Source organism: Heterodontus francisci, chromosome 4, assembly GCF_036365525.1.
Source record: "Heterodontus francisci isolate sHetFra1 chromosome 4, sHetFra1.hap1, whole genome shotgun sequence".
Lineage (NCBI taxonomy): Eukaryota > Metazoa > Chordata > Chondrichthyes > Heterodontiformes > Heterodontidae > Heterodontus > Heterodontus francisci.
This window is the reverse complement of record NC_090374.1, coordinates 36,455,037-36,469,835: the sequence shown is the minus strand read 5'-3', so window position 1 is coordinate 36,469,835 and position 14,799 is coordinate 36,455,037. Positions and strand designations below refer to the sequence as shown.

Here is a 14,799-nt window from a genome sequence, read left to right as displayed (position 1 = left end):
GAAAGGTGGGAGAATTTTATATGATCCTTGCATTAATGTACACAGTACAAAAGAAATATTGGCTTATCCCCATGTTCCATGAAAAATAAATGATAGCAGCGCATCCAATAGGGTAATTGGGGACAGATTGGCTCTCCTGCCCTTCACTTTGTCTGCATTTCAGTCAGAAAACAATCTTGACTCACTACTCACCATTACTCAGAGCAGTCCACAGTTCTCTGATCGGTAAATTCAGACTGCATCAGCATATAGGTCACCAGCAAACATCATTAACTCGAGAGTCCAGGCTGCACTCAGCATCGAAGCTGAATGCTTTATGTAAGAAAGTTACATCACTTACAGAGGTACCCTTCTTCCTCCTACCTTCTCTGCTGGATACCTTGCTGCCAAGATGTGTAATTGGAAGATATGTAGAGTTCTGAGGACAGATTGACTTACTTTCCCTGTCTGTTCCTATGACTTTGCACTGGCATATCAAAATCTCAACTTCATGCCTTCTACCTTACCCTCTTGGGCAAAGAAGAGTAATTTCACACAAAATTTTACTTACCTCTGCCCTATTCCAACAAATATGGCAGAAAATCAGTCCCTAGGGTACTGCACAAAAACATCTACACATAAAATTTATTCCTGCTTTATTATGTTCGCCTATATAAATATAAAGCCTTTTATTAGTCATAGGTATTGTATGAAACTGTTTCTAATCTGTAATGCTGATGAACACTTAAAAATGCCCTAACAATATCTATCACTGCTCCACTGGAAATAGCAACAGGGTCAACTTTTTCACACAGACAAACTTTGCACCCCACATAATACAGGTCCTGTTTCTCCTGCTGTCTAGCACTAACCCAGTTAGCTGGTGCAGTATGACGCTAATTTCTCCTTTCTGGGCTGTCCCAAATCATCGAAAGCAGTAACATTGTCAAACTTACTTCAGAAACTGCAATTCTGCCCTGAGTTTGAATAAAAACAGAAAGCTCAGATTACACTTAACTTTACTGCAACTGGTAAATGACTACAAAAAGCACCAAAACCAAAGAAAATAAAGACTGGTAATCAGAAATTGTACCTTATATAACAGAAAAGTCTTAAGTTACACATCAAAACTTGAAATGCCTCGAAAAAAAGGAAAATCCTTCAATCATTTTCTCCTAAATTGAAGTTCATCAGTTGTGATCACCTATATTAACTCTCAATTATTTCAGGTGTAAATTTCCAGTCAGGAAAAATGCAAGTCACCAAAAACCTACAAAAAAAGTCATTCCCAACTTGCTTTACTTCCCCAAAATTTAAATATACATCCATAGATTGCCTTCCATGGAAATAGAACATCGAATCGTCCTATCTCATCAAGCTGCTTTGAAGATTTTAAAATAAGGGATCTGTGCTCAGGATCTGAACAAACTTAATTTCCACAGTATTCCCTACCTATTGTAAGGCATCTGAAAATGACTTCAGGAAGCACAAAAACCTCTTACCTAATTTATTTTTAGATGCTAACTGACCAGTCGAACATTTCCAGTAGTTTCTGCCTTTTTAGCATTGGTTCCCTTTACCGCGACTATATCTCATGAATCTAAACTTTTTCAACGCCACCTGATTAGTTAAAAGAAAACGTGTCCCTGCGTGTTTTTTTTTTAAAGTTCAATTCTTCAAAGACATTTTAAATATTATTACAACAACCCGTTCATTAATAGCACCACCACAACTAGGTTGGGTGACTTTCAACAGAAGAAAGAAATGAGCGTGCAGATTGCTGGGTTCAGGCGAACTGCACTTTGGAAATTACAAGAGCGGTGAACAGATCAGTTTGTTCAATCGAATGAACCTCGGGGCGGTGAAACTGCCCGTTATTTTTGATGTAAAGTTGGAAGCCCGTCCCAGTTTACAGGTCACCTCGGCCCTTAAAAATAAAACTAAACAACACCTCGCCGCTCAAACTTTTAAGTCTCCTCCTACTGCTACTTTTCAACTTTTCTGATCTCGCTGCAGTCACACCAAACTTCAGAATGTTTGGCTCACACTCCAAATCTCACTAACCTGTTGGGCGACTATTTTATAGTTGGGAAAAAAAAATGAGCGCTTACTCCTTACAAAACATGTGTCAGCCCAGGCTTTTGTGCACAAATACATCTCTTTTTTTGATTCGTATACTTGGATTTAACAATCCTTTTCACTTAAGACTAAATATTAGCTTGTGATCTGCTATTCCCGTCCCAATAATAGTATGGGGAGTGAGATGGGAAGGTGGTTTACTTGCGAATTGTGGCGGCTTGCTTTAATCGCCTGGGTTCTCTGCAACTTGGGTCGTGGAAAGTCACGACTCGCAGTCTTGTTCGGAGGATAGGCAATTTAAATTAGATGCAGCTTTCACAGAGAGAGACGGGAAGGGAAAAAAGAACATGGAATTTGAAATGGAGCCCGAGTGGGATAGTGCAGATTGCCGGATGTTCGGTCCTGAGGAATGGGGAGGAAGCTGAAGCTGTTCAGGGTATATCCAAAAGCAAAGCGGCGGTATCGAGTCTCCATCTTAAGGCGCTGAAGGAAAGAGGTGAAGAGTCGGTGTTACTGACTGCACTTGTACAAGGGACTGTGGTAACAGTAAGGCCAAGGGGACACTCATCCAGTCTCCTCCTCAGTACATCCAGCGACCACCCACCTCCCTATTCACATCACAGCCAACGAGGGTCATAGTTAGTGTCATGCAGGCCCCCCCCCCCCCCCACCTGTCAAGAATGAGGCACATTGGTTTTGTCATATGAACATTGATTTTTAACTAGTGCTGGAGTGAGGAAATGACTTGTTGAGCAGATCAGCCATGCCTGTAAAAAAACATTTCCATACTAACAGACGGTGCCTGTGTAGAAAAAGGACCATTCCCTAACACATTAAACCCACAATGGATGTTGATCACTGGACAGTGAGGGGGTGGGGAAGCGCATTCTAGGGCCTGCTGGGGTGATGCAATCCACAGGGGCCAGGACTGGTTAGACCAGCTAGTCACATGACCAATTGCTGGCCTGAGAAGATCTCTTTCTCACAAGTCTCTGAATCCACTGAAGACACATGAACCCCAAGAAAGAAAAGTCTTCTACAGTGAACAAGGTTTAAGAAAAATACTGGGCCCCAACGAAAGCAAGAACTACCTACAATCAAGTACTCTTCAGATTACTTCAGATATTGCCTCGAAGTTTTCCACTTTATTTTTCTTCTGCTCTTTTCCGTCCCTATTTGCATGTGTGTATTGTGTATGCATGCTAGCGTGGGCACGTCGTGTATCCTTAGTCATCAACCAAATTAGAGTTTAAGTTTAATAAATTTCAACCTTTCTTCTTTAACCCTAAGAAAACCTGTTTGTGCTGGTTTCTTTGCCTTACAATTGGAAAGTGGTGAACAAGGATTCACCAAGGGGGAGCGAAAAACATGGTATGTTTAAAATTAAACCCTGTTACAGGTAAGACCAGGTGAAGGCTGAGAGGGAGCCCTAGACACCTTTCTCACCTGGTCTTAACAGTTAGCAATACTTTCCCCTCCCCATTAAACTTAATAACCAAAGATAGAACATTAAGCACCATTTCCAAAGATAATGATGTGATGTCCCTTTTCTATCGCCCTGCCCCCTGTTGTGTGAGAACCGGCCGTTTCATTCAAACAAAAGTACAAAGAGGAGTGAGTCCCAGTGAGCGAGGGCACATGTGGAAACTGCGACCTTCTGGCCGCATGCAACAGTTCGGAAACTGCATAGGTAGCGTTTGCGTGGCAAACTTCTGCTTAACGTGTGTCCAAGAGAGGGAGCAGGCATTGCAAATGATAGTAACAAAGCTGAAAAAGCATTCTGCACAAACTCCCTTTCCAGAGACCGAATAACTGTGGGGGAAATTGACCCTGGACCGCTAGTCAATGTTGGGTTGCTTTTTTTGTTGTTGTGTTGCAGCCATTCAAAGAGGCTGATGAAAGGAATCCCAAACACCACATGCAATGACCTGTTCCCCCCCCCCCCCCCCCCCTTCAACCACTTTACACCCGCGCGGGTAAAGAACCCCAGACACCAGTCAAAATAATTCCATTGTTTTCCTTTAGAATAAAGACAAAAAGCGCTTTGTGCGGCTCTGTTTTATCAAGAAAAAGCCAGTTTGTGAATCACAAATGAGTAATCAGGAAGGTGGAATAACATGTGTCTGAGAGAATACATCGCTACTTCCGGAAACAACTGGCCAAAGAGGCAGTATAAATAAATCACACTAAAGCCCGCAATGGCTGGGGGAAAACAACGTCTCGCCCCCCTCCCCCCCAGCTAATTCTTCAATACAAACTCTCCTGTCAGGCTGCACAGGGCAGCAAGCTCTCTCCCTGCCTGTGGAACACTCGCCCCTCACTCACTGTTCGGGCACCTCAAACCCACACAAAGCCACACAGGAAAGAGAGAGAAAAAAAACACAAAGTTTGCAAAACGATTAAAAGTCTCACAACTTCATTCAGCAAACCTTCCAGGCTTGCACGAAAGGACAATTTCGAAAACATGCTCGTTAAACATTTTACACAGCTAAGTAATTGTAAAAGCTGCTTGTAAAAAAAAAACTGTTTATAAATACATATCCAATAAAACCTCATATTCCCCCTTTGTGGCATGCAGATGAAGGATGCACGCACAGATACTCACAGCAGATGCAGAGAGAGAGAGCAGCTCCAGGACCGCGATGTGCCTGAACAGCTCACAGTGTTGTGTGAATGGAGCCGGCTCCAGCGACTGATCCTTGTGCAGTTCACTGACAAGCACACATGGCAGAGCGCCGCCACAGGACCTTACCTAGCAACTGGGGCCAGCAGGCTTCCCCCCCACCCCACGCCACACACACACACACAGCCTCGCTCGCAAAGCTCATCGCCAAAATGTCCCCATCAGTGCGGCCGATCTCTGCTGCCGTGCCCCCGGAACGAACCCTCCCTTTGGTTGATGAAGGCGGCTGGGTTCAGCTTTGTCGGAGGTGCTGCCGTTCACTGTGTGAGCGGGCTGCGAGCTTCCACATACACACACACGCCTCTGCCTGGCTAAGCTGATGCAGAGCGCCCGTCCTCCCATGCTGTGTCCAATCAGTGCATCTACGATGCAATGATTTAAGGGGTCAGCCATAAATAAACTTGGTGGTGAATATTGGTTTTCTGCTCGTTTTCTTAAGCTATCGTGTGTCGGGGTGCAGCTAATTACGAATAACACCAAATATATACATATATATGGCACTTTAAGGCTTTGCAGCCCCGTGCTCTGGTTAACCCCCGTGTGCCAGCGCCAAGTCCCCAATAAACGTCAAATGAATATCGCCTGTTATTTCTTAATGTTATGATTGGAGGTTGCCTTTGGGGCTTAAATTATTGCAGTGAGAATCTCCCCATTAACAATCTGTTCACGCCAGCACAGTTTCCGCGCTGGAAACACCACTGTTTCCAAAGCACAACTGTTGAAAGTTGAGGTTATGAGTTCACATTTTGTGGGTCTCCCATGCCCGAATTCTCCATCTGTGCTCCCCTTGTATGGAGCTCAGTACCAAAGACCGCTAAACCAATATATTTCTGCTGTACGTACTTTTGGATATGGAGACTATATGTTGGAAAGTGGCACAGTTTGCTGAGTGATAGAAGTTCAAATCTCACATGACAAGTTGTGAAATTGAATTCAATAAATTTGGTCATTTATAGGCTGGCACCAAGAAAGAAAATGAGTGCAAAAAGCTGCTGGATCATTGTGGAAACTCAACAGGTTTGCTGAGCTCTTCACAGAACCTGCCACCCTTACTAGTCTGGCCTCTGGGATATCCCAGATGCAAAGTATGTGGTTAACTTCTAATGCCCCTCAGGCCATTAGGTCAACCTTGCCAGCACCACCTGCATTCCAGGAACAAATAACTGTATAACATGGTAAGCAAACCATCACAAGTGATTAGTTATCAAAGTCACAAATGACATTCTATGTGACAAAACTTTCCCTTCTCAACCTGTCTGCAGCCTTTGACAAGATTGACCACACCATCCTCCATTGTCTGGCTGGGTGAGACTGCTCTTACCTGGTTCCATTCTTAACTAATCGTAGCCAGAGTATCCCTTGCAATGGCTTCTCTTCCTGCTCCCACACCGTTACCTCTGGTGTCCCCCAAAGATCTATCATTGGCCTCCTCCTATTTCTCATCTACATGCTGCCCCTCGGCAACATCATCCGAAAGCACAGCATTGGTTTTCATACGTATGTTGGCAACACCCAGCCCTACCTCACCTCCACCTCTCTTGCGTCCTCCATTGTTGCTAAATTATCAGATTGCTAATCTGACGTCCAGTACTGGATGAGCAGAAATTTCCTCCGATTAAATATTGGGAAGACTGAAGCCATTGTTTTCAGTCCCCACTCCAAACTCCATTCCCTATCTACCGACTCCATCCCTCTCCCTGGCGACATTCTGAGATTAAGCCAGTCTGTTCACTACCTTGGTGTCACATTTGACCCAGAGATGAGCTTCAACCTCATATTTATGCCATTACTAAGACCGCCTAGTTCCACCTCCCTAAGATTGCCCGATTTTGCCTCTGTCTCAGCTCATCAGCTGCTGAAGCCATCATTCCTGCCTTTGATACCTCAAGACTTGACAATTCCAATACACTCCTGGCTGGTCTCCTACATTCTGCTCTCCATAAACTTGAAGTCATCCAAACTCTGCTATCCATGTCTTATCTCACACCAAGTCCTGTTCTCCTATCACCCCTGTGCTTGCTGACCTACATTGGTTCCCAATCAAGCAATGTCTTGATTTTAAAATTCTCATCCTTGTTTTCAAACCCCTCCATGGCCTCGCCCCTCACTATCTCTGTAATCTCCTCCAGCCCCACAACCCTCCAAGATATCTGCATTCCTCTAATTCTGGCCTCTTGTGCATCCCTGATTTTAATTGCTCCACCATTGATGGCCACACCTTCAGTTGCCTAGGCTCCAAGCTCTGAAATACCCTTCCTATGCCTCTCCGCCTCACTTTCCTCCTTTAAGGCAGTCCTTAAAATCTACCCCTTTGACCAAGCTTTTAGTCATTAGACCTAATATCTCCTTTTGTGGCTCAGTGTCATTATTTTGTTTTATAATGTTCCTGTGAAGCACCGTGGGATGTTTTATAACTTAATGGTGCCAAATAAATATAAGCTGTTGTTATTGTAACTTGCTGTGATCCCGATATAAAAATGTATGTGTGATTATATATAATATGGGGGATTATATGTTTGTGTTTTAAGGATATGCTCCCTCCTTTTCCCCATTATTCTTTCTTCCCTCACAGGTCTTCCTCTTTTTGTGCATTTTTTTAGTTGAGCAGTGGAAGGATTGAACAGCATGCCTACAGGCTACTGCTACTTTTGTCCCTGCTCACTGCCTCTCTGATTCCATTCCCCAGCATCCAGCAGACATCTGGGTGAGAATTTTACCAAATCAGAGGTTGTCCTGCCATTGGGACCGAAAGTAGGTCCCCAGCCCGCACGGACGGTGGGACTCAGGGTGGGATTTTACTGGTGGCAGTCAATTACAGAGCCGCCGCTGAGACTGGCATCCAATCGAGGATTGTAGCCCACCTCTCACCAATAGATGTGGCCGCTGCTGAGGCTGCAGGGAGAGGAAGAGGGCGCCTCCATGTTGGGGTGCCCTCAGAGGCTAGGTTAGTGATATTTTACTGTGCCGGGGGACCAGAAAGGCAGGCACCAATGATCGGAGCGATGACCCCTCCAGTGCCTGGTTGGAGTTGCGGGAGTGGGAAGTGCCACTGGGAATCCATTGGGAGGCCACCACGGTTTACCTGAGAGAGGCATCACAGTGGTATACTGCTGGGAGGGAGTTCCCTGGTCATGGGCGGTACTTCCACCTCCTTGAGGCAGGAAGTCCCACCGAAAGGAGCTGCCGGCCAATCAGTGGGCCACTGATGTACCTGCCATTGAGAATATCCCGTGGTGGTGGGAAGACATCGGGTCCCCTCCCGACACCTTCCCCTACCATTTAACAAGGTTTCCCACTTCCCAGTCCACCTCCAGAGGGCTGATAAAATTCAGTCCCTGATGTTTGCTTTGGCTGTTTTGTGAAGGAGGTTTGAGATTGAGAATTCTGGAAAGTAGGGGATCAAATGTCCTTCCTTGCACTCTATGATACTCCACTTCAGTGCTTGAACATGTAGTGATACCATTAACATGAATTTTGTTGGTAACATACATCTGGTATGCAGAGGCCAACTACCACTCACATGGAGTGTGAATCATTTATTTTAGTTTAAAAATGTGACATTTTTGAAGCATTTATCTGGGTCTATCATCAATCTCAATTTATTTTTATTTTAAGTCTTATACCTGAAAAACCTATGGTGTTAATACCTTTTTTCAAGTAAAGAGAAATGTATATGTTAAGTGGACAGAATGGAGTGGAATCAAGGAGGAAGAAAACGGTTCCCATTGCGCCTATTTTGTGTGAAATATTGGTGTTGCGGGATCAATTTCCCATGCCCAATCTTTCCCAGAAATGCGTCAGCTGAAAAATTGGAAGCCAGCAACTTCCAAGTGCCCAGAGCACCAGCCTGAAATGGATGTTAGGTCCCTTGCATATGCTAATCAGTGTTCCGAACCACTATTGTAGAAACCTAGCTCCCAAATTTGACATAAACTGGGTGAAGCCTGTGCTGTGCATGCTCCCCTCAGGTTTTCCAGGTCGGTGTACAGGAGCCTATCCAGTGGTTTTCAAAGAGGCTACTGGAGGCCACTGACAAAAGGTCTTATTCATATTTTTGTTAGTAGTGCCCCTGGCTCCAGAACAGTATTGTGGGTTCATCCAGTCTCAGCACCACCTCCTTCTGGATTTACTTGCGGCTTGGCTCGGTGTCAGAGCCAGCCAATTCTCCTGTGGCCCTGACTGCTGAGCTGTCCCAGAACATTTGATTGGCTGCAGCAGCTTATCAATTTTATGCAGTTTTATGAGCAATTTCCAGCGAGCTTCAGGCTGCACATTCTCTTTATGATGCCTATTTTACACTCTTTCCAGCACTATTTCAATTTCTTGGCCTGGAGAACAAAAGGATGCAGCCAAATGTATAGGAACAATATGCACCTCACATATTTCAACCTAGTGCCTCCGGGGACACCTCAAAGGCATTTTACCTTATTTCATGTGTCTCTGAAAGTGCGTAACTCTAATCCAACATATCAGTCTGACTAGGGAGGCAGGCTGAGGTATTTGCAACCCAGCATCAGAGTAGCAACCAGTGTAGGCTCTGCTGTGTAGAGTAACCACATGCTTTGAGAAGGTGAAATCCAATGTAAAGTAAATACAAGAATTGTGTTTAATTAGCCCAACATAAATCTTGAGCAATCAGTATTTCTTGTTCCAATAATTCTATTTTCTATTTTGTTATATCCTTCTTTATTGTTTGCTTTTTTGTCTCCTTTTCTCCATTGTATCTAGTATTTCATCAGTCATCCACTCTTGATATTGCCTCCTCTCTTTCTTAGGGACCATCTCAGTTACTGCGTATTTCATGCCCTGCATCAACCTTTCCCAATGCCTTTCTGTCGTTTCCTCCTTACTAAGATCTTGATCTGTCACTTCCTGAAGTAAAGCTTCATACTTGTTAGTAACCTCCACGCCATTCTTCTTCATCACATCTCCCTCTCTCAGAAAATGATTCAGACCAAAAAAAGGAACAAGAGAGGGCATCTTTAATTTGAGACTAGTCCTGGAAGTGCAAAAACCTGTGCATGTGTGCTTCATGCACTATGAGAAGGCATTTAATAAGACTACCATCAGAAAATAATGGAGTGCTTAAACAAATTACAAATTGACAGAAATGATAAAAGGATAATTCAGCATCTATATTGGAACCAATCAGTAGTGATGAAACTTGATAGCGGCTTGTCAGACAGCTTATCAATCAAAAGAGGAGTGCACCAGGGATTATTATGTCCCCAAAACTGTTCTACCCATACACTGAAGCTGTCTTCAGAGATATAGAAGATCTACCAGGTTGCTGCATTGGTGGGTTGAACATCAACAACTTGAGATGCGCAGATGATACTGCACTGATTGCAGAGTCAGGAGAGGGACTACAGGAAATTGTGAAGTGAAAGCAAGGAGTATGAAACATGGATTAAGGAAGATTCATGTATGTGAAGACCAAACCCCGGAAGTGAAAACTGAAATAAATGGACAAGTCCTGGAACAAGTGAAAAGGTTCACATACCTTGGGCAGATTATCACAGACGATGGGAGATGTGATTGTGCGATGCAAAGGAGAATTGAGATAACCAAGACCAGCTTTGTCAGAATGAAGGACGTGTTAACATCAAAGAAACTGAACCTGAATCTTAGGAAAAGAATACTGAGGTACTACATTTTGTCATCTATGTTATAGACCTCAGAGACAGATACAACAAACAGAGACTATTGATAAGCTGAATGCATTCGAGATGTGGACATATTGGAGGATGACTAATGAGGAAGTGCTTGAAATGGCTGGAGAAAAGTGGAAATTATTGCATCACATCAAAGAGAGAAAGATACAATATTTCAGTCACATTAGAGCAGAAGGTAGACAGACACAATTATTGGAAGGAAAGATCAATAGGAAACATAGGACAGGGATGCAGAGGAGAAAATGGATGATGGGTATAATGGATTGGATGCAATATGGAATGTGTAAGGAAAGCACAGGACAGGTGGATGTGGAGATCCATGGCAGTCAATCTTCTGGAAAGAACATGACACCAACGAATGAACACATTTTATTTTGAGGGGCTTCCTGATACAGCCATGCATTCATCCATTTTAGAGGAATTAATCTGCAGGAGGAGCACACAGTTGCGAGAATATTTAGCTACTTTTACTTGCAGCATTCCTGTAGTTTGGACTATGGGAGATGGGCGCCTGTGTGATGGTTGCTTGTGTTTTTATTCCTCAACCCATGAAAATAGGTTTACAATTCTGCTGTCAGAACATGTGAGCTAGATGTAGCAATATAAATACTGGGGTGTGGGGGCTGACTCACAACTGTCAAAGTTCCTCACTCCAAACTACAGAAGGATTAAGGTATAAAGCATGATGTGCCATATCACTGATGGCCAGTGGTATGGGTAATTTAAGTCAGTTTCAGTCTGTTTTACTTTAATATTTTGCTTTTCCCGAAGGAGCAAATACTCATCCGAGAGAAAAGATACACAACCAATTTCAGTCTGTGAACAGACTGTCACGAGTATGAGCCCACTCTTCTGAAATAGATGGATGTTCGACTCCACTGGGGCAGCCAATTATTAAGGTTATTGAGAAAATGAGCAGAGAGTAAAAAACACCAATTTCTCTGTCCTGAAGTGGATAACAGCTTTCGGAGTAGAAATTTGGAGCTGTCATTACTTCTGTTATCAATAGAGTTGAGAAAAGTTGTGCAGTCCATTTAACTAACTGTCTGACATAGTCCAAAAACCAGACACAAACCATTTTGCAAATTACCCGCGCAGATAGATAATTAGAAGAGGATGGTGAGCAAACTGACTCATTTGATTTTAACCTTCCAGAATATCAACCCAACCACATTTTCATTGGAGCAACTAACTGGTTCAACTGTTTCTTAATTGAATTCAACATCATGTCCTCAACCATTCTTCCTAGTAAACCATTCCAGCTGTGGATTTGCCCTGCGTGAAGAAATACTTCCTGACATAAGAACTAGGAGCAGGAGTAGGCAATTCAGCCCCTCGAGCCTGCCCCGCCATTCAATACAATCATGGCTGACCTCATCTCGGCCTCAATTCCACTTTCCTGCCCCTTCTTCATTACCCTTCAACCATTTACTAATTAAAAATCTGTCTATCTCCTCCTTAAATTTACTCAATGTCCCGGCATCCACCGCACTCTGGGGTAGTGAATTCCACAGACTCACGATGCTTTGAGAGAAGTAATTTCTCCTCATCTCTGTGTTAAATCTGCTACCCCTTATCCTAAAATGATGACATCTGCATTAAATCTTACCCTTCACAACTCTCAACCTGCACCTCTTTTTCTGCTGCAATAAAGTATTGTTCCAGGTTTACTTTCTCTGTCTTGTTACATGAATAATCATAATGATCATAACTTTCCTCAACTGGAATTTTGTAGAATCTTTTGTGCATTTATGATCCATATTCATGAACAGGGACAAATTACTTCAACGCTTGTTATCCAGGAGGGTGACTCAGGGATTTGGTCCAAGTGTTTGCGAAATTGTGTCCTTGGTCTTTAAAAACCAAACCCAATTTGCATTGGAAAGCCCTTACTGGAGTAAATCCACTACAGATTCTATGCTGGCACAAACTTAACAAGCGTATCAACTCTTCATACTGGCCTGAAGCCAATGTGCAAATGCATCCCGTTGACTGTGGGTATCAAACAGGTAAAATCAACAGGAATTTAGTTTGATACAGAGAACCTTTGATGTAAACGATGTGTCTCTGAGATTCAGGGGGAGACTAAAGTGATGCCAACCCAAGGCCATCTGTACCGGCCAGCATGTCTGGATTTAAAGGGCAGTGTATTAAGAAGTTTCTGCCAAGGCTCATATCTGTCAGGTATAGTTTTCTCTGAAAGCTGTCTTGTGACAGTGTGATGTTAGGAGAGGTTTCGCACCACAGCAGATGCTATCACTACCATAACTTTCCACAGTGATTCTTTTTGTGTGTGGTTTTAAATTATGTAAAAATAATAAATGAACGCTCTCACTCTGATCCCGAGTTATAGGTGAAGTTGGGATGAGATCTTGGTTCTTCCAGTAAAATCTGGCTTGGTTAGTTTGTTTTTCTCTCCAATATTCCCCTCTCCTGTTTGCCTAATCTGAAAGCACTGACTTCCTCACCAAAAAACAACTCATACTCACATGTGGGTCTTGATAATGAGTGTCAGCATGTATTTTTTGACATTATTCTTGTGATGTCAGTCAGCAATCAGCGGTGTTACAGTTGTAATTTGTGCAAAACAAATGAAAAGCTTTACCTTGAAAAGCATCACCCACTGTGTGTCTGATAGTGGCAGTATTTTGGGGGAAGAAATTTGTGGGTTTAAGCTCCATGACAGAATCTGACAGCATAAAGTAGTCTGACACTCGAGTGCAATACTGAGGGAGTGCTGCATTGTTTGAGGTGTAGCCATTTGCATGAGATGTTAAAGCACTGATTAAAAGGCATGATTGTGATTTAGGTTGACATTAGTGATCCCATACAAAAACAAGTTAACTGGTCATTCATCTCAATATATTTTGTGGGATTTTGCTGTGTGAAAAAACAGCTTCTGTGTTTGTCTACTTCAGTTATGAGGATATGTTGGAAAAATTAGAACTTTTCTCCTTGGAACAGAGAAGGTTTAATGGGAACTTACAAGCTTATGTCATTGAGTTTCAGAGTTACTCACTGTGTGAGAAGCTCTTTGAGATGTTTCTGGAAAATATGGTAAGGGACTGCATAAATACAATTATAAGTCATGGAGACCAAAAGGCTCCTGCTGCTAAGTTCATAGAAGCATAGAAGTAGGCCATTCATATGGTTGAGTCTGTGCTGGTTCATTGGAAGAACAGTCGCGCTTAGTCCTACAACCACACCCTACTTTTTGTCTGTAACCCTGTAAGTTCCTCATCCTCAAGCACCTATCCAGCTCCCTTTTAAAATTATTTATTTTCCAGTTCCGCCACCTTGTCAGGTAGTGTTCCAGACCCCGACAACTCCGAGTGAAAACGATTCTCTTCATCTCCTCTCGATATCTTTGCCAAAGATTTTAAATCTTTGACCTCTCACCAGAAGAAATAGCTTTCCTCCATCCACTCTATCTATGCTCACTGACTCTCAGTTTGGGTTCTGCCAGGGCCACTCAGCTCCTGACCTCATTACAGCCTTGGTCCAAACATGGACAAAGGAGCTGAACTCCAGAGGTGAGGTGAGAGTGACTGCCCTTGACATCAAGGCAGCATTTGACTGAGTATGGCATCAAGGAGCCCTGGCAAAACTGGAGTCAATGGGAATCAGGGGGAAAACTCTTCGCTGGTTGGAGTCATACCTAGAAGATGTTTGTGGTTGTTGGAGGTCAATCATCTCAGTCCCAGGACATCACTGCAGGTGTTCCTCAGGGTCGTGTCCTAGGCCAAACTATCTTCAGCTGCTTCATCAATGACCTTCCCTCCATCATAAAGTCAGAAGTGGGGATGTTCACTGATGATTGCATGATGTTCAGCACCATTCATGACTCCTCAAATACTGAAGCAGACCATATCCATATGCAGCAAAACCTGGACAACATCCAGGCTTGGGCTGATAAGTGACAAGTAACATTCAAGCCACACAAGTGCCAGGCGATGACCATCTCAAACAAGAGAGAATCTAAATGTCTCCCCTTGATGTTCAACGGCATTACCATTGCTGAATCCCACCCCCACTATCAAGATCCTGGGGGTCACATTGACCAGAAACTGAACTGAAGCAGCCGCATATATAACGCGGCTACAAGAGCAAGTCAGAGGCTGGTAATTCTGCGGCGAGTAACTTACCTCCTGTCTCCACAATGCCTGTCTACCATCACTGTTGCTGGGTCAAACTCCTGGAATTCCCTTCCTAACAGCACTTTGGGTGTACCAACCCCACATGGACTGCAGTGGCTCAAGAAGGCGGTTCACCACCACCTTCTCAAGGGCAATTAGGGATGGGCAATAAATGCTGGCCGAGCCAGCATCAGACACATCCCCTGAATGAATTAAAAAACCTCTCATCATCTAAAACCTCTATTAG

General features: G+C 43.5%; 1 protein-coding gene across 8 annotated transcripts in view; it reads right to left on the bottom strand.

Moving 5' to 3' along the window:
* The window catches only part of LOC137368959 (teneurin-3), an 891,767-nt gene extending 886,891 nt beyond the window's left edge, over positions 1-4,876 (bottom strand). For 7 of the 8 annotated variants that reach the window (XM_068029332.1, XM_068029334.1, XM_068029338.1 and 4 more), the window contains exon 1: positions 4,664-4,875. The gene's annotated coding sequence lies outside the window, so the exon portion shown is untranslated. Of the gene's footprint in view, positions 1-4,663 lie in introns of all 8 variants that reach the window. The other variant, XM_068029337.1, reaches the window with a different exon arrangement.
* Positions 4,877-14,799: the final 9,923 nt, after the last annotated feature.